This window comes from Lissotriton vulgaris, chromosome 2_1 (assembly GCF_964263255.1).
Source record: "Lissotriton vulgaris chromosome 2_1, aLisVul1.2, whole genome shotgun sequence".
NCBI lineage: Eukaryota > Metazoa > Chordata > Amphibia > Caudata > Salamandridae > Lissotriton > Lissotriton vulgaris.
Genome location: NC_141687.1, coordinates 736,548,711 through 736,566,636, shown reverse-complemented (window position 1 = coordinate 736,566,636; position 17,926 = coordinate 736,548,711).

Genomic DNA, 17,926 nt, shown 5'->3' with positions numbered 1-17,926 from the left:
CGAAAATGTGCCCCTACATCTCGATAGCCCTTTACCGATCGGAAACGGCCGAAAATCGGTATTTTCGTCCGATTCCGATCGGTAAAGGGCTACCTACATCGGGCCCTTAAAGCCCATAGGATTCAATTCAAATACCGATTCGGTATTTACCGAATCGGTAAATACCGAATTTGTCAAGGGTGCAGGGGGTGTCACTTTGACACCCTCTAGCACCCCCAAAACGGGCATGTGTGCAATGTGGCACACAGACATGCCCTAAGGGCACGTCTGTCTGTCACATGGCACATGTGTACATGCACAGATGTGCATGTACACAGGAATCAGTATTTTACCATGGATTTGTATTCCATGGTAAAATACCGATTCTGTAAGCCATGTGCCAATGGAAAATTGGCTACCCACATAGCATTTTCGGTAATAATAACGATTCGGTAAAATTACCGAATATGTGCCCCTACATCTCCATAGCCCTTTACCGATCGGAAACGGCCGAAAATCGGTATTTTCGGCCGATTCCGATCGGTAAAGGGCTACCTACATCTGGCCCAAAGTGCACAGTGCAAGTTGGAAAGACATGTCAGCCTCATAGTGAGTCTTCGGTAGATTGAAATTTGTGTTTTTGTTGTCACAAAGCCTATGATGTTGTGAATCAATGGCTTTACAACTTCAATATCATTGAATACATCAGAATCAAGGAAAGCAGGAAGGAAGAAGGCAGTGGAGCACCCGTGAGCAGCTGATAACCAGCAAAGCATTTAGGGCCAGATGTAGGTAAAATAGATTTACCGATTTTTAATTACCAAATTTTACCGATTCGGTAATTAAAAATCGGTAAATCTAAGGGGTGGAGATGTAGGTATTCCAGATGTGCTGGAATACCGATTCGGAAGAATTCGGTATTTACTGATTCGGTAAATACCGAATCGGTAATGCACATTCATTCCTATGGGCTTTGAAGCCCATAGGAATGAATGGGCATTACCGATTCGGTATTTACCGAATCGGTAAATACCGATTTTCACAAGGGTGCAGGGGGTGTCACTTTGACACCCTCTGGCACCCCCAAAACAGGCTTGGGTGCCATGTGGCAGGCATACATGCCCTAAGGGCAGGCAGTAGCGGTCGGCAGTAGGTGTTTCTATAGGGCGGTGACGTGGGCAGGAGGAGGGGCAGGGTGGGGGGAAATAATGTATGGATTACGGAGTTGTACAGGTAAGTAAACATTTAAATACATAAAACGAATTTCGTTGCACACACTGCATCACATTTGGTGATGCAGTGTGCGCAACGAAATTCGTTTTATGTATTTAAATGTTTACTTGCCTGTAAAACTCCGTAATCCATACATTATTTCCCCCCACCCTGCCCCTCCTCCTGCCCACGTCACCGCCCTATAGAAACACCTACTGCCGACCGCTACTGAGGGCAGGTCTGCCTGTCACATGGCATATGTGTGCATGCACACATGTGCATGCACACCGGAATCGGTATTTTACCATCAAATTGGATTTGATGGTAAAATACCGATTCGGTGAGGCCTCTGGGACTCTGAAGAGTCCCACCTACATCTGGGTGCCTCAGAATCAGTAAAATTACCGAATTTTTATTTTACCGAATCGGTAAAATTGGTAAAATAATGCCCCCTACATACCGGTCACCCATTTACCGATCGGTAACGGCCAAAATCGGCCGTTACCGCTCGGTAAATGGCCTCAAACGGCCACCTACATCTGGCCCTTAATCCTCAATGAGCAAATAAAGGTGCAGCGCTGTAAGACCGGAAGTGACATAAAATTACCAGCGAGGCTGCAGAAAAGTAAAGGTTTTCATGCATAGGGTCATAAGTGCCCGCCAGAGAAAGCATGTGTGCTTCTGCTACCGGGTTGCAGTTTTGCTAGCTCTGGGAGGTGAATCAGCTCTAGATACTTAGCATGCCACAGAGGTTTTCTAGTGATGAAGTCACCTACAACCCATCTGCATACTGTAACATTTAAATATTTGTGCATGACGGTGGTACGACGGAACCACGCATGCTATTACAACACATGCCTTAACAATGCATATGCCTTTACAATGAAAAAGTAAGTATGTAGCAGATGACTATAAAGCCTTTTTGTAATAAACTCTTTTTAACCAGCACTCAGTAGGAACCACTTTCACTTGATGGAACTGGGCACTGATGAAAGCCGAAAGGCTAAAACGCGTCTGCCAAGCGTTTCCACCAAACATCATACTCGAGCGCTTTCATTTTTGAATAAAGGCGGCTGACAAACTCTGAGCATGTGTCGGACCCGTTTCTACTTGGGAAAATGGGATTGGAACTTATGTTTATGCGGCATCAGCAGGAACCGCTTTCTGGCACGCCCTCCCGGTTTGGAGCTCCACGTATAACCTGCTAAAGACTTTGGTAGTGTATGAAAATACAGCGCGGCGCCCCCCCCCCCCCCCGCATGGAAAGGACACTCACCTGAGTAGATAAGCCAGACGGGGAGAGAGGACGCAGTCGAGTGCTGCGTAAGGAGTTTGACAGAGGTGACACTTTTCTGAAATTTCACTCTTCACTGTGGTGCGGGGGATGTTTGCATACCTTTGCCGGCATGACTGGGAAGCCACTGGGCTGTTTTGAGTGGATCCTCACTGTACGATCCATTCGCTCTGGTATGCAAGAAACCACAGCATGGAGCAGCGCCAAAATGACTGAGGAGGCTGGGTTAACATCAAAGGCCAATCAGAGTGGACTGTTACTCTTTTTAACCAGCACTCAGTAGGAACAACTTTCACTTGATGGAACTGGGCACTGATGAAAGCCGACAGGCTGAAACGCATCTGCCAAGCGTTTCCACCAAACATCATGCTCGAGCGCTTTAATTTTTGAATAAAGGCTACTGACAAACTCTGAGCATGCGTCGGACCCGTTTCTCCTCGGGAAAATGGGATTGGAACTTATATATCTATATATATATATATATATATATATATATCTATATATATATATCTATATCTATATATATATATCTATATATATATAGATATATATATATATATATATCAGAAGAAACCCGACCGCTTCTAGTCGCGGTCACAAGCGGGCGCAGACCACCTCTCCTCCAGCAACTTTTGAATCCTAAAGACCTTAGTTTTCTCATATATTTTCTGGATTAGGTGTCATAAGCTTGGGTCATCATCCATTTTGATTTAATTTAACCCCCAGTCCGAGTACTTCACATAGAAAGGTATCATATAATACCACAAATGATTAGATGGACCTGCTTGTAAATAGTTTTTGTAAATACCTTATTTAGAATTATCGGCTCTGTTCTTCCAATGGTACTTTACATTGATTTTTTTACATCGATATGTAAAATGGAACTTAATTTGGTGTAAATACTTTATTTCAAATGTATGGTTCCAAATTACCGTTATGGTACTTTACGTTGATTGTACATATTAGTGTATATACCTTTAACATGTACTGGCCATGTGTTGACTATGCTGGGTGGGTTGGTCTAGATGACCATGGAAATGGTAGAGGGTACTTACACTGTTCACGTTATTTAAACAAGGTCTAGACCTAGGGACTCTATGGTCCAGTGGAAGGCAGGAACCGAAATGCGTAGACCGTTCAATTGATGCACGTTACTTTTTGCACTGGTGTGTAAATAAAGAATGCTGAAAACCATCTGCTGCTGTGCCGTGTCCTTTGGTCTACTTAACGTAGGAAGAAGAAGTTGTGGAAATATATATATATATATATATATATATAAATATATATATATATAAATATATATATTATATATATATATATATATATATATATTTATCAGAAGAAACCCGACCGCTTCTAGTCGCGGTCACAAGCGGGCGCAGACCACCTCTCCTCCAAAGTGTATTTTGAATAATATCAAAACGCCATCACACTATTAAAGTGTCAGCAGTGCAAATTTATTGCTTTCCATAGCAGAGCAAGTGCTCTCCCTGACGCGTTTCGCTCCGCGGGCAGAGCTTGATCACATGACGCGTCAGGAGTAGGCAGAGCAATATACAGTGATTAAAAGCCCAAGCGCCTAAAGAAACAGGACGCATGGGTAAAAAACGATACATATATATATATATATATTACCTACTGGCTGTCGCCAGTAGGTATATATAGTTAGAATTTTTTCCCTATGGGACTTTTGAAAATTCTATGTCTAATAACTTTGGCGTTTGTGGACGGAATCGGCTGAAATTTTCAGGAAAATGGCACATTTTGTTTCTGAGCAGCCCCTGAAAATTTGGTGGGGTTTCGTCAAGGGGGGGCTGAGAAAAAAGGGGGGTCCCAAAACGCGTTTTTTGCATTGAGTTTTCCATAGGGCGGTTGGACTCACTTTTAGCTCGAACGGCTGAATGGATTTGCACGAAACTTGGCAAAATTGTAGGGACTGTTAGCCCGATGTGCCTTTGCTAGGTCTCAATATATGTGCTCCAGTAGTTTTTGAGAAATTAACGTTCAAACCAAGATATATATCTGTAACAGCGCTCTGGGCAGCGATCCGGTCCGCTTACTTTTCGCTTATCGGAACTTTGCGCGCAGAAAGCTGATTGGCTCTCCGGTGTCTGTCAACATTCTAAACAGTCCGGAGCGGACGCCATCTTGTCTCTCGGTAGGATCGAGAGAGAAGAAGAGGTGGAAAACGAAGGGGGAATTTAATGAAAGGGGGCAAGGTATCCCCCTCTTGACCCCCTAGGAATGTTGTTGGGGTTATTAAAGGGTCCCGTGGGGAAAATAAAAAAAAAAATGATTTTTCACGGTAGAAGCGCGGCCGCGAACTGGTAGCGAAACGGGAATTCGCCATTTTGTGCTTCGTAAATTAAATTACTAGTTATAAGTGGGTGCGGGAGACGTATCCTAATCCCCTATGTTTCCTGAGGGTGGGTGAGGAGGCTGATATATGTTGATACATCTCTTCCAGCGGCTGTGCGTGAGCTTTTTTTTTTTTTTTGCTGCGTGACAGTCCGGAGCGGCCGCCATCTTGTCTCTCGGTAGGATCGAGAGAGAAGAAAAGGTGAAAAACTAAGGGGGAATTTAATGAAAGGGGGCAAGGTATCCCCCTCTTGACCCCCTAGGAATGTTGTTGGGGTTATTAAAGGGTCCCATGGGGAAAATAAAAAAAAAATGATTTTTCACGGTAGAAGCGCTTCACGGGCCGCGAACTGGTCCGCAAACTGGTAGCGAAACGGGAATTCGCCATTTTGTGCTTCGTTAATTAAAGTAGTAGGTATAAGGGGGTGCGGGAGACATATCCTAATCCCCTATGTTTCCTGAGGGTGGCTGAGGAGGCTGATATATGTTGATATATCTCTTCCAGCGGCTGCGCCATCTTGCCTTTTTTCGAATGCCACAATTTTGTCGTGCACGGCAGCCATTTTAGATGCCAGGCTGGTCCCAGGCTATCACCTACCCCTGCGGATGTAGTTTATGGCCCCAGCTGTAGAGAATTCAGACATGCCAATCCTCCTGATTCAGGCGTGTGAGTACTGATTTCAGTGCTAGTCTCCCGCCTCCCGATTTCTGCAAGCAAAAACCCGGGGGCATATTACGAACAACTAGCGATAATTTTTGTCTCTAACTTGTTTAGAGACAAAAATTATCGCCGCACATCGGCGATTTTTATCGCAGATAAACCTTGCTATTATCGCAGAAAAGTCAGCGATATTCATGTATTATCGACCTAATGCTCTTAGCCATGTTATCCACCTCCCATTGGATAACATGGCTAAGAACTGCTCAGGGCAGGTGTTAGATTTTGGAGATATTCGCGCTTAGCGCGAATATCTCCAAAAGTTGGTAATAGAAGGTAGCGATGTTAGGGACTGTTTCTAGTCGCTAACATCTTGGCACGCCACTTTGCATGTCATTAGTGATAAGTATCACTGACATGCAAAGCGGGGCCCAAGATGGTCGCTATCTCCTTTTAGCTGTCACTAACTGGTGTTAGCGACAGCTTGATAATAGGGAAATAATTTTATCTCCGCTTTCATGGCTTTTAAAGCCAAAAAAGCGGAGATAAACCCCCTTGATAATATGCCCCACGATTCCTTGGGGGTTTCAGCTGACAGGGCTTGGTATTGTGTTACATGGTAATTTTTCCAGGAAACGTCAGAGGGTCGATGCAGGGGTTCTAGAAGAGGTGATAAACCATTTAAGCCTCATGAACAAGCGCATGGTCTTTTAAAGATTTGTGAAGTACTCGGGGCGGCGGTGTGTGTGTGCCCTCTTTCAGGAGCGGGCGGGGGGGCACTGCCAGCAACTTGCCAGGTCAGGTAGTGTTCAACACGTGCATCACCCTTTCTCTGTCTGCTATTGCGCTCCATGCTTCGGAAAGGTAAGAAAAAGAACGTGCATTTGAGTTTGAAATGTCCGATCCTGCAGCAGCACACTTCCAAAGCCCACACATGACAATAACCCGATTCAAAGCCCCATTCACCCGTTTTTAAAAAAATAGATAACACTCCAACAAAGTAAGGTTATAAAACTTTATTAACTTTTAACGATAATGAACAGAACAAAAACTAAAAACATTTAAACATTTATTAACACAAAAAGCAACAATGGTTAGAAGCTGTCTTTTGTGCGAATAGTCCCAAGGCAGCACAACGTGCAGAGTTCTGGACGGCACCCAGGTGATGTCGCCTGGGTGCCGCACTGGTTTAGGGATCCTACAATGCAGCACAGAAAAACAGCGTGGGGCGTCCCGGGTGGTGCGGGGGGAGGCCTCGTCAGTAGCGGTCTGTGTCCAGTGTCACATGGCTGACACAACATGTACGACAGGCACCCAGGTGATGTCCAGTAAACTGCCGCACTGGTTTTGGTATCCTACAATGCTGCTCCGAAAATTGGCGTGCGGCGGCCCGGGGGGGGGGGGGGGGGGGGGGAGGCGGCGTGAACGGGCCTCCCCAGGTGGCGGCCATCTAGCTGATTTGCGCTCGCTCTTGCGGCCACAGCGTCTCGCTCACCATGTTGTGGAGTTGCTCCCACTCTTGCAGTGCAGCGATAGGCGGCTGCCACATGGCTGTCAAAATGGCGGACGGCTCTTCGGTTTTGGGCCTGGTCCACTGAAATGGCCCTGGGACACCTTGGAAGTCGGACGCTTGCCTGCTAGGGCTTGGGCTCCATTCTCGAAAAGCGTCCCCTCAGCCGTGAAGATTGTATAAAAGTCTTGGGGGCCCCCGACTCCCGCAGGCTTCCGGTGGGGAGCGGCTGCCATGATTGCTCGCGGAATGACCACGACGGAGCCACGAGATGGTGGTGCTCTCATGCTGACGCCAGCTTCAGTCTGAATGATCCAGAAACAAGGTGGGGCTTTCATCGTTTGGGAAAAAAAAATGTTCTAAACCAATGAAAAGTGTTATTTTTAGGTCATATGACCAAGCCTTCCATCTTTAGGAAACCAAAAGTAAAATGAACCAATGAAAAGTTTTATAAACAAGTCACATGACCTGTTATGCGACATAGGGCTACAAAAAGCGTAGAAAATCCGTTGGCACGTGAGGCGGCGTCAGTAGCGGACCGATGTGCGAATAGGCCGAAGGCAGCACAACGCGCCGAGATCCGGATGGCGCCGAGGTGGTGTCCAGCAAATTGCCGTACTGGTGTGGCCATCCTACAATGCTGCGCCGAAAGACGGCGTGTTCAGCTGAGTTCCGGTCACTCTTCCGGCACAGTGACTCGAACGCGCTGAGATCCGGATGGCACCGAGGTGGTGTCCAGCAAGTGGCTGCACTGGTGTGGCCATCCTACAATGCTGCGCCGGAAGTCGGCGTGGGGTGCCCCGTTGGCTTATGAGGTGATGTCAGTAGTGGACTGATGTGTGAATAGGTCGGAACCAGCACAAGGCGCCAAGATCCGAATGGCAAGGCCTGGATGTTGAGTGCCTCAGTTGAGATTTCTGAGCAGTGCTTGTAGAACTGTCTGAAGCTTATTTGCACCTGCTGCAGCTTCACTAGGTCCGGCGGAACTTGTTGCCTTTTCCTTTCTGCTTCTTTTCCTACAATGCGTTTCTTCTGAAGACACGACCAGGTCCCTGAATGTGTGCAGGGGGACGCTATTGAATGAATGAACGCGCCGAGATCTGGATGGCACCGAGGTGGTGTCCAGCAAATTGCCGCACTGGTGTGGCCATCCTACAATGCTGCGCCGAAAGTCGGCGTGGGGTGCCCCGTTGGTTTATGAGGTGATGTCAGTAGCGGACCGATGTGTGAATAGGTCGGAACCAGCACAAGGCGCCCTGCACTGTTGAGCCTTTTTCAATGTCTGTTTTTTGTTCTTTCCCCTCCATCAAAAACAAAACAAAAATACAAGGCGCCAAGATCCGAATGGCAAGTCCTGGATGTTGAGTGCCTCAGTTGAGAGTTCTGAGCAGTGCTTGTAAGACTGTCTGAAGCTTATTTGCACCTGCTGCAGCTTCACTAGGTCCGGCGGAACTTTTTTCCTTTTCCTTTCTGCTTCTTTTCCTACAATGCGTTTCATCTGAAGACACGACCAGGTCCCTGAATGTGTGCAGGGGGACGCTATTGATTGAATGAAAATGGCGGCTTGACACAAAGCTGACTCAAGCGTTACTGTTGGTGCTATACAGACAAAAATTGGTTTTCAGTTTGTACATTCTTCAGGTTTTTTTTTCCATCCAAGTCTGATTGAGAGTTTGTAGAAAAATGGCTTCAGATTTTCCACATACTACTCTTCAACATTCTTCCTAAATGTAACAATGTGAAACTCACTAGGAGAACGGCTGTTTCTGTTTCCTTTCAAAATGCTGCCACCAATATTTTCTGAATGGAAGACACCATCTTGTAACATAAAGGGCCGAAAGGGGTTCTGGTCTGGCCGATGGTTGGTGGAGACATTTTGACTATATCTTGGACCTGCCCGGCCTCGCCCAAAATGGCGCCGGTATAAATGGGACTCGTAACTCTTTGCCCGCAAATGTATATCTAGAAAATGTTATTGTAAGTGGCCCTGTCGTATTTTAATTACAAAATGTACGTCCACCGATTCCGCAACTGTTAGACACCTTTGTTCTTGTCACCTAATGGCCCGCTCGTTACGTTCTTCTACAGTGTAAATGTCTCCTCATCATATACGATTTGAGTTTGCTCCGTGGCCGGCCCACGTGGTTATAGGCCCGTATTTGTATACTGACATTTTCACAATAAAGGTTTTTAAAACAAAACACGGTAGTAGTATTTTCATTTGTAAAGTTTTTACTTTTAGTGACTGTTTTCGAATCAGTAAAAGGCAAGTGAAATAAAGCAGTCCAATTACATGACGGATAAAAGGTATAATATGTAGGAACGCAGTAAAGATAAATGGTCAAGGGCAGTTGTGTTTTTCATGTCTGCAACATAAAGTGATCGATAAGAATCTGATAATCAGGCGTATCGGCGACTAAGACAGCAGGCCGAATCTCTTTTACTCAACGGCTCCGTCATGGAAGGAAGAAACGCCCTTTTTCTCGAAAAAGGAATATATTTTACTTGCAAGACAGTTGTAAATTTTCCGGGAAAGTACATTAGCCTGGAATATTATAACATATGTTTGAAAAAAAAATATTGTTCGAAAAAAATAAAAAGCGTAATTTTTAGGTCATATGACCAAGCTTTTCATCATTAAATTAACAAAAGTAAAATGAACCAATGAAAAGTTTTATTAACAAGTCACATGACCTGTTATGCTTACGTTACGCGCTGCGCGCCGCGCCTCGGATCACTTCCGGGTGCGCTAACGCAGCGTGTCATAAAACGCATTACGCGACAACGTAGGTCAAGAATATAGTCTAAATGTCTCCACCAACCAGCGTTCAGAACACAACCCCTTTCAGCAGTCCAAAAAGTTCTGTTAAATGACAACAGAGGGGACAGGCAACAAGAACCATCAGTCAAAGAGGGGAGGGCAAGTTCTTCCCTTCCGGGTCATGTTGGGGCGCTACCGGAACTGATCGAATTGGTAGTCTACTGTGTTTCTGGATGTTTCAGACTAAAGCTGGCGTCAGCATGAGACCACTACCATCTCGTAGCTCCGTCGTGGCCATTCCACGAGCAATCATGGCAGCCGCTCCCCACCAGAAGCCTGCGGGAGTCGGAGGCCCCCAAGACTTTTGTAGAATCTTCACGGCTGAGGGGACGCTTTTCGAGAATGGGACCCAAGCCCTAGCAGACAAGCGTCCGAGTTCCAAGGTGTCCCAGGGCCATTTTAGTGGACCAGGCCCAAAACCGAAGAGCCGGCCGCCATTTTGAGAGTCCTGTGGCAGCCGCCTATCGCTGCACCGCAAGAGCGGGCGCATCTCAACTACATGGTGAGCGAGACGCTGTAGTCGCAAGAGCGGGCGGAAAACAGCTGAATGGCGGAAGAGGCACAGTGTAGCAAAAGCGGGCGGAATGGCAACTAAAACGATAAAGGGGCGCCTCACTACAGCTTGTCTTCAGGTCAAACGGATTGTGGGACAAGGTCCAGAATTGAAGAGTCATCAAAAGGCAAAAAGTACCGCCGGACCCCGGGAGCCGGCCGCCTATGTCGGGGGCGATCTCAGGCTACACCAGTGCTATAAGACTTGGGGAGGGTGTCGGAGCCAAGCGTCTTCTCCGAGTCCATGGCCATCACAGCGCCCCTCAGGGGCCTCCGTCAAGCTGTTTAGGAAGGTAACATATGACATTGTTTTCTAATGCAGTCAGGTCCACAAACGACACTCACTTACTTTGAGAATAGTGAAGCTGCAGTAGGTGGAAATAAGCTTCAGACAGTGTTACAAGCACTGCTCAGAACTCTTAACTATGGCACCCAACATCCAGAACTTATGCTATTTGAGAATGGTAGTGACATCGAAGCATCTCAGGGACCAAAACCATTAACGTACTTTCACGTATGAAAATCTTACTTGGGGAGGGGGCAGGAGCGAAGCGCCCCCTCCCAGTCAGCGCCACCACACCGTATGTTGAAAATCTGAAGCCATCGTTCTACAAAGTCAACCAAACTTGGATTGAAAAATCTAGAAAAATGTACAAACTGAAAACCAGTTTTGGTCTGCATTGCATCAGTAACAACGCTTGAGTCAGCTTTGTGTCAAGCCGCCATTTTGATTCAACAAAGCACAGGCATTGAAAAAGGCTGAAATTTAGAACTCTAAACTATGGCACCCAACATCCAGGAGCTTGCTATCCGGATCTTGGAGCCTTGTGCTGTTTTCGATCTATTCACACATCGGTCCACTACTGACATCATCTTATAAACCAACGTTATGTAAATAGTTTTTTAATAAAATGTTTTACCCTGTTTCTTTGCTGGTGTGTTGTCTATATTTTTAATATTTGCATAGGGTTTGTCATTATTTTGTGCGGGATGGGTGATGGAGCCGAGCTGTCTTGCAGCCCTCATGGTGTGGAGCTCAGTTCATCTCACTATTTTCGTATTTCTCAAGAAGGGTTGTTCCTAATATTTCTATTTTAGCGAGGTCAAAAAGAGATCCAATTAGTGGCCTACTGATTTTGCTCGATTACTTTTATTTTTTTACACGATTTTTCACTATCTGCAAAGACTAAACAGAGTATTGCGACTTTGTGCTTGTTTGTAAATAGAGAATGATCCAAAGAGAACCAATTCTAAAACAGTAAATGCTTGGACAACAATCAATCAAATGGAGAGACAAGGAGGTACGACGGATTACAACGGGGGTAAAGGCCTGCGTTAACTACCCTTCTGTATCTGCAAAGAGAGAGTACTACTAAGGCAAAAGAGGGGAGGGGGGGGGGGGGGGCAGCGTTCAAAGCACATCAGCGTGCATAAATACGAAAATGTTTTTATCTATCACGTACTTGACATTTTAAAGCTTTTCATATTTGCTATTAAAAAACCAATGAAATTCACAGAAAAAACCATAGGTTATAGTGGATATATAGTTAGGAATTTGCATTTACAAAACCTTGAAAATTCAATGAAAAAACCATAGGTTATAGGCCATATATAGTTAGGAATTAGCATTTACAAAACCTTATTTTACTCGCATAAAACCATTGAAATTCCATATATAGTTAGCTAACTATAAGCGCTAACTATATATCGCGCACCCGCAATCCACTGCTGATGATGTCACATATTACATCATTCATGACATGGTCAGTGACATCACTGATGACATCACTGATGACATCTCAAATGACATCACTGATGACAACTCAAATGATATCAATGATGACATCTCAAATGACATCACTGATGACATCACTGATGACAACTCAAATGACATCACTGATGACATCTCATTTGTCATCACTGATCACATCACTCATGTGATAATACAATGAACCTCTTCAGACTCTAATATAACCTTACATACACTCAGTATAAACAGACACTCACAGACTGTCACTCATCCATGGAGTTACTCACACACCTAGTCAGTCATGCAAAGAATCAATCACACCTCCATTTCCTCAACTATACAGTTATACACATCTTACTTATTCAAACATATAATAACACATATTTACTCTCTTATATAATCCCTGATACAAGCTCACAGTGATCGATACAGCCACTCACACATTCACTGGCTCTTATGTTCAGTTATTTATATATCTCAACTCTCACATGTATTGTGTTTTACATACGTACTTACTTGCACATGTAGCAATGAGAAATCCATTCACTCACCAACACACCCATGCACAGTCAACCGCCCTTATAGCTGTTTCCACATGCACTCTTGAACTCATACTCCTAGTGAATCAACTGCTTACACATCTATGCACAGAGTCACGCACCTCCCAGCCACCCACACACACACTCCGCCTCCCATTCAAATATTTGGGCAACCAATCAATAACCCATATGGCTACTCTTATAGCTACTGATCAACACATGCAGCAGCTTACACAACAACAAACATACTGATGCACGAATTAAGACAGTTTAGTCACTAACCCATGTACTCAGTGAGACACATTTAATCAGTCACTCATACAGTCAGTCATGCACCTACTAAATTCTTCATCCAGACACTTATACATCCACTCATTCTTCAATATGTGAAACATATTTTAACTTTACAGAAACATACAGTCACTGGATGTTGTAATCAGTGATGTCATCAGTGATGTCACTGACCATGTCATGAATGATGTAATATGTGACATCATCAGCAGTGGATTGCGGGTGCGCGATATATAGTTAGCGCTTATAGTTAGCTAACTATATATGGAATTTCAATGGTTTTATGCGAGTAAAATAAGGTTTTGTAAATGCTAATTCCTAACTATATATGGCCTATAACCTATGGTTTTTTCATTGAATTTTCAAGGTTTTGTAAATGCAAATTCCTAACTATATATCCACTATAACCTATGGTTTTTTCTGTGAATATATATATATATATACATATGTATACATGTAAGTTATAGTTAGGACCTCGGTTCTATTCAAAAAGCGTTTCTCACCGTTTGATGAATCTTCGCAAAATTTTCCAAACTAATGGCCCACTCACTGTAGCTGCTGTCTTTTACATTTCCAGGTGGTCCATCAAGGTGGTGCCGAGAAAAAAGGAGGGTCCCAAAAGGCTTTTTCTCAACGTCAATTTCCAAAGGAAACTGTTGACGTAGCTACAGTCCAAACTGCTGAACGGAATTACACCAAATTTGACAAAAAGGTAGCTCTTGGTACAGAGTGCACTCTTTTTGTTAAATGGTGGGAATCCGTTCAGTAGATCCTGAGAAATGTAAACACTTCTCAGATATACAAATATGGCCGCGGAGGATCCGCAAACCCTTCAGATCTTTTGCCTGAGATCTGATTGGCTGCCACCACTTCAAACCAGGAAGTGTCAGCAGTCATCTTGTGACTCGGTTCAACGGAGTCATGAGGAAAAAGGTAAAATAAAAGTAAAAAATTAAGAAAAGGGGCAGGGTAGAAGCACCCTAACACCCAAGGCCTGCTCAAGTGGTCCCACAGGTCTTGGCAAAGCAAAAAAAAAGCATTTTCCGCAACATTTTGGTGAGATTCGCGTTGGATCTGTGAATCCCGCTGAATAAAAAAAAATGAAGCACAGACACTCACGCTTTGTTTCCTTTAAGCCCGCAGGTAGGCCCCAGGTGGGCCCCTGCATCCCTGGGGACTGCCACCTCCCCAGGGCTTATAACATTAAAGAAATGCATGGGGAGCTACTGCCCCATACGCAGCCCCTGGGACCGCCACCTCCCAGGAGCTAAAGTTAGAAATATGCGTTGGGGGTGCAAGCCCCAACACGCAACCTCCGGGGCATCCACCTCCCTGGGGTTATTTTTAAAAGTAAAGAGTAGGGGGCATGAACCCCACACATCCCTGGGGACCACGGCTGTTTCAAAGATAGGACGCGTGTCTCGTGGCTCCCCTCCGGGAGCCGTAAATGGCCATAGGGACCGCCGCCCCCAGAGCCGGCTCCAGCAATGTACCCGGGCGATCACCCCAGGACTATGCAGTTTGCTATGGCATGTCGAGAACCCTGCATCGCTTTATAGAAGCAAGAGCAGGAAAAATACTCTCGCTTCCATGAAGCAAAGCAGAATTGCTTTTGGGCAGAGAGAGCTGCATGTTAGCAGCTCCCTGTGCCCAAAAGCAATGCCAGTTCCCGCATGAGATGGGGAGCCAGCAGGGATTGCGGGGAGCCTTTGGGCCCCCCGCAGGTATCAAGGACATGGCCATGCCCCGGAGAATGGGGTCCTTAGGGCCCAAAATGTCCAGGGTAGAGGTGCCATGCGCTACCCATTTTTTAAATTTAAGTAAAGGATGTGGCCATGCCCCAGGCGTAGGGTTCCCGGGGCAATATGGGCCTCAGAAGGGGGGACGTGTGGCCACTCCCAAAAAAATTAAAAATAAATAGAGGTCAGGCCCCGGGGGATGGGGTCCCTGCGCCCCAAATCGGCCTGGGGAGGGGGCCACCCTCTCTTTTAGCAACAAAAAGTAGCAAAGGCCCAGCACTGGGGGATGGGGACGCCGGGGCGGAAATCGGCCTCAGGAGGAGGACCGCGGAGCCCCCTCCCGTTTTATTACAAAAAAATAAATGGATCAGGCCCCTGGGGATTGGGTCCACCGGGGCCCAAAAGCATCAAGGGAAGGGGGTCGCACAGCCCCCCTTCCTAGAATTAAAAGAACAGAAGCCAGGAACTCGCTGAGGCCCGCCCCCTTTCTCCACTACTCTGTAAATGCACCTCCTGGTGTGCTCTTGGTTGGGGGATGAAGTCCTCTTCATTGCTGAGAGTCCTTTGGGACCAACCTGCCCACCTGCTACCTCCATATAAACCCCACACAGCTGGATTGCTGAGAGGTGGTCATAGACCATGCCCCTTTTTCCACCACTCTGCAAACATGCCTCTAAAGATAAATCCCTTATATATTTGTGAGTACATGCATTCTGGTCCTGGTATATATTTAGGGTAGTCATAAAACTATAACATAACAAATATCATATATTACAAAGTTAAAACTGATAAAATGATGTGCACAGTTGTCCTCGGGTCTGTGTCACCCTTGGATGCACAACTTTTTTGTATCATCCCTATTTTGTCAGTTCGTTAGTTGTTTTTTTGTTTTCTGCGTTATTGATTGCTTTCCTTGAAGAATACAAATCTTTACAATGGCTAATCAATTGTCATCCTCTTTTTTATTCAACAATTCATTCCTTATGAAAGCTGGACTCCCCAATTGTCAATGCATTTCGGGCTAGAAACACCCTTTGTCTAAGTGGAAATTGGGGAAGCTTAGGTGAGGGGAAAGTAAACTAATTAAAAAAGAGGCTTGAGGGGAATGCTAGAAGGATTCATCCCGAAAAGAGAGGCAGGAGGAAGGGAGTGCTGAGAGAGAAATTTAACATGGGATTGAAAAACAGTGGAAATAGGGAATGAGGGATGGATTGGGGTAAGACTCCTAAACAGGAAATGTGGGGAAAAAATGATACACCATACAATGAGAGGATGTGGGAGGGAAGGCCAGTGAATGGAAAAGGGTCTATAAAAACTTCATAGAAAAACCAACAAAGAGAACGCATTTTCAAAAGGAATGGCATTTATACCTTAAATGAAACATGTAAAATACAATATAAATATTTCTATGGCGTTCTGGAAAATGGTAAATTCAATTCATTAGATGCAATGGTCACCCACAATTGGTATTCTATGAATTTGTCTTCATATGCAATCATATGAAACCATGCATTTGAGGCTATGCCTTCCTACACCTTCTATGTCAGTTATTTATAAACAACCTTCATAAAGTTTAAAGGGCAGATTCCAAATATTTTACAATTTTCACTATTATACTCACATTTTAATAAATCTGTTACAGTTGTATATTCTCATCAACAGCATTGGAAACAAAATTAGTTGGCTTCTTTGTTGCAACATTATAAATGTTTCTTAGCTTTTTGAAATCCATTCCAACCTAAATATTTATATGCTATGGGTCAGCAAACAATTGCAACTTTCAAACAATATGTAAATATTTATGTAATATCATCCTTTATTTTTGTTATTATGGGGCTCATAATGATGGTGGACGGAGGCACCTCTGAGGTACAGGCGGTGGCGGAAAATGTCACTTTCCGCACGCCAGTAGCGGTCCTCACATCTGCCATACTACAATGGCCAAACATAGCCTATTTCCCATCTGCTGCGGTGCGACATGAATCGTCATAAAAATGCACCCACCACCACAGAGGGTGGGAGCCAATAGAGTCCCACCGGCATGCGGAATGACGTACCAACCGCCGTGCAAATCACGATGCCCACGACAGCCCGTCAAACCGCAGCAGTAAAACCACCCAACCAGTGACGGCAGAAGCACGACAGCGGAGCGCCTAACAAGACTTCCGGTCCCCTCCACCCAGTCCCAACTGCAATGGATCCAGCCCTATACGTCTTTCCGGTGCTGTAGCTGATTCACTACCAGCAAGTAATGCACCGTCGCGGACAACGATGCAGGTATGCAATAACACAACTCCTCACACAACCCCAACACACAACACATGAGCTGGAATACAGTTCCTGTCCACACCAGACACACTGGTGGGTACAGGAACACATCCACAAGTGTACCCACACATGTCCCATCTGTCATGAAATAACCTCTCCGCATCCAGGTCAGCTAAACAACCTCAAATTCACAGCAATCTGCCGGTTACTTCACCGCAGCGGTGCAGACGCCAGGCATGGGCAGTCCACAAAGAACATAGGGCCACACCTCTGCCCTTCACACACTAGGCACCCCACACCCATTAGGGGATATGCTGTGTGTCCTTCTTGTGCCCCCTGCACAATTAACCATCCAGGTGTACCCAGACACTGCGCCAGACACACCAAACAACGAGGGAGCCTGTCTCAGAAGGTGAGGCTGAAGAGGAACACCCTGCACAGATGCTCAGTGCCAGGGCAACCCTCCTCCCCACACCTACCCTCCACTCATATCAAGCAAACTGAGTCCAATCACAAAATGAACAATCACACTGCATATGAACATCCACTGAACTGTCGACACTGTCTGTGAAGTCACCCAGATACATCCCACACTGACACACAGCCACATACCCATACCAGATGCCAGCAGCAATGGAGGACAATACATGGGATAGCCAAAAGTGAGGTGGACAGTGATGGAATGCCATGGAGAAAGCCATAAAGTATGTGTACAACACATGCAAGAGAAGGTACATAGCACAACACCCTAAGGCCATCACGTCAGACATGGCTGACACAGTAACTGAAATTAAACAACAGTGACCTCTGTGCAACAACTCTGGGAGACAGCAAAGCAAGCCATGCATAGGCTCAGGGATGACAGGAAGTGACTGAAGTCAAACAGTGATCAGCCACACTGATGCACAAGTTACTACTTGTGTAACGATATATCTGTAAGAGACATTAGTTAGTG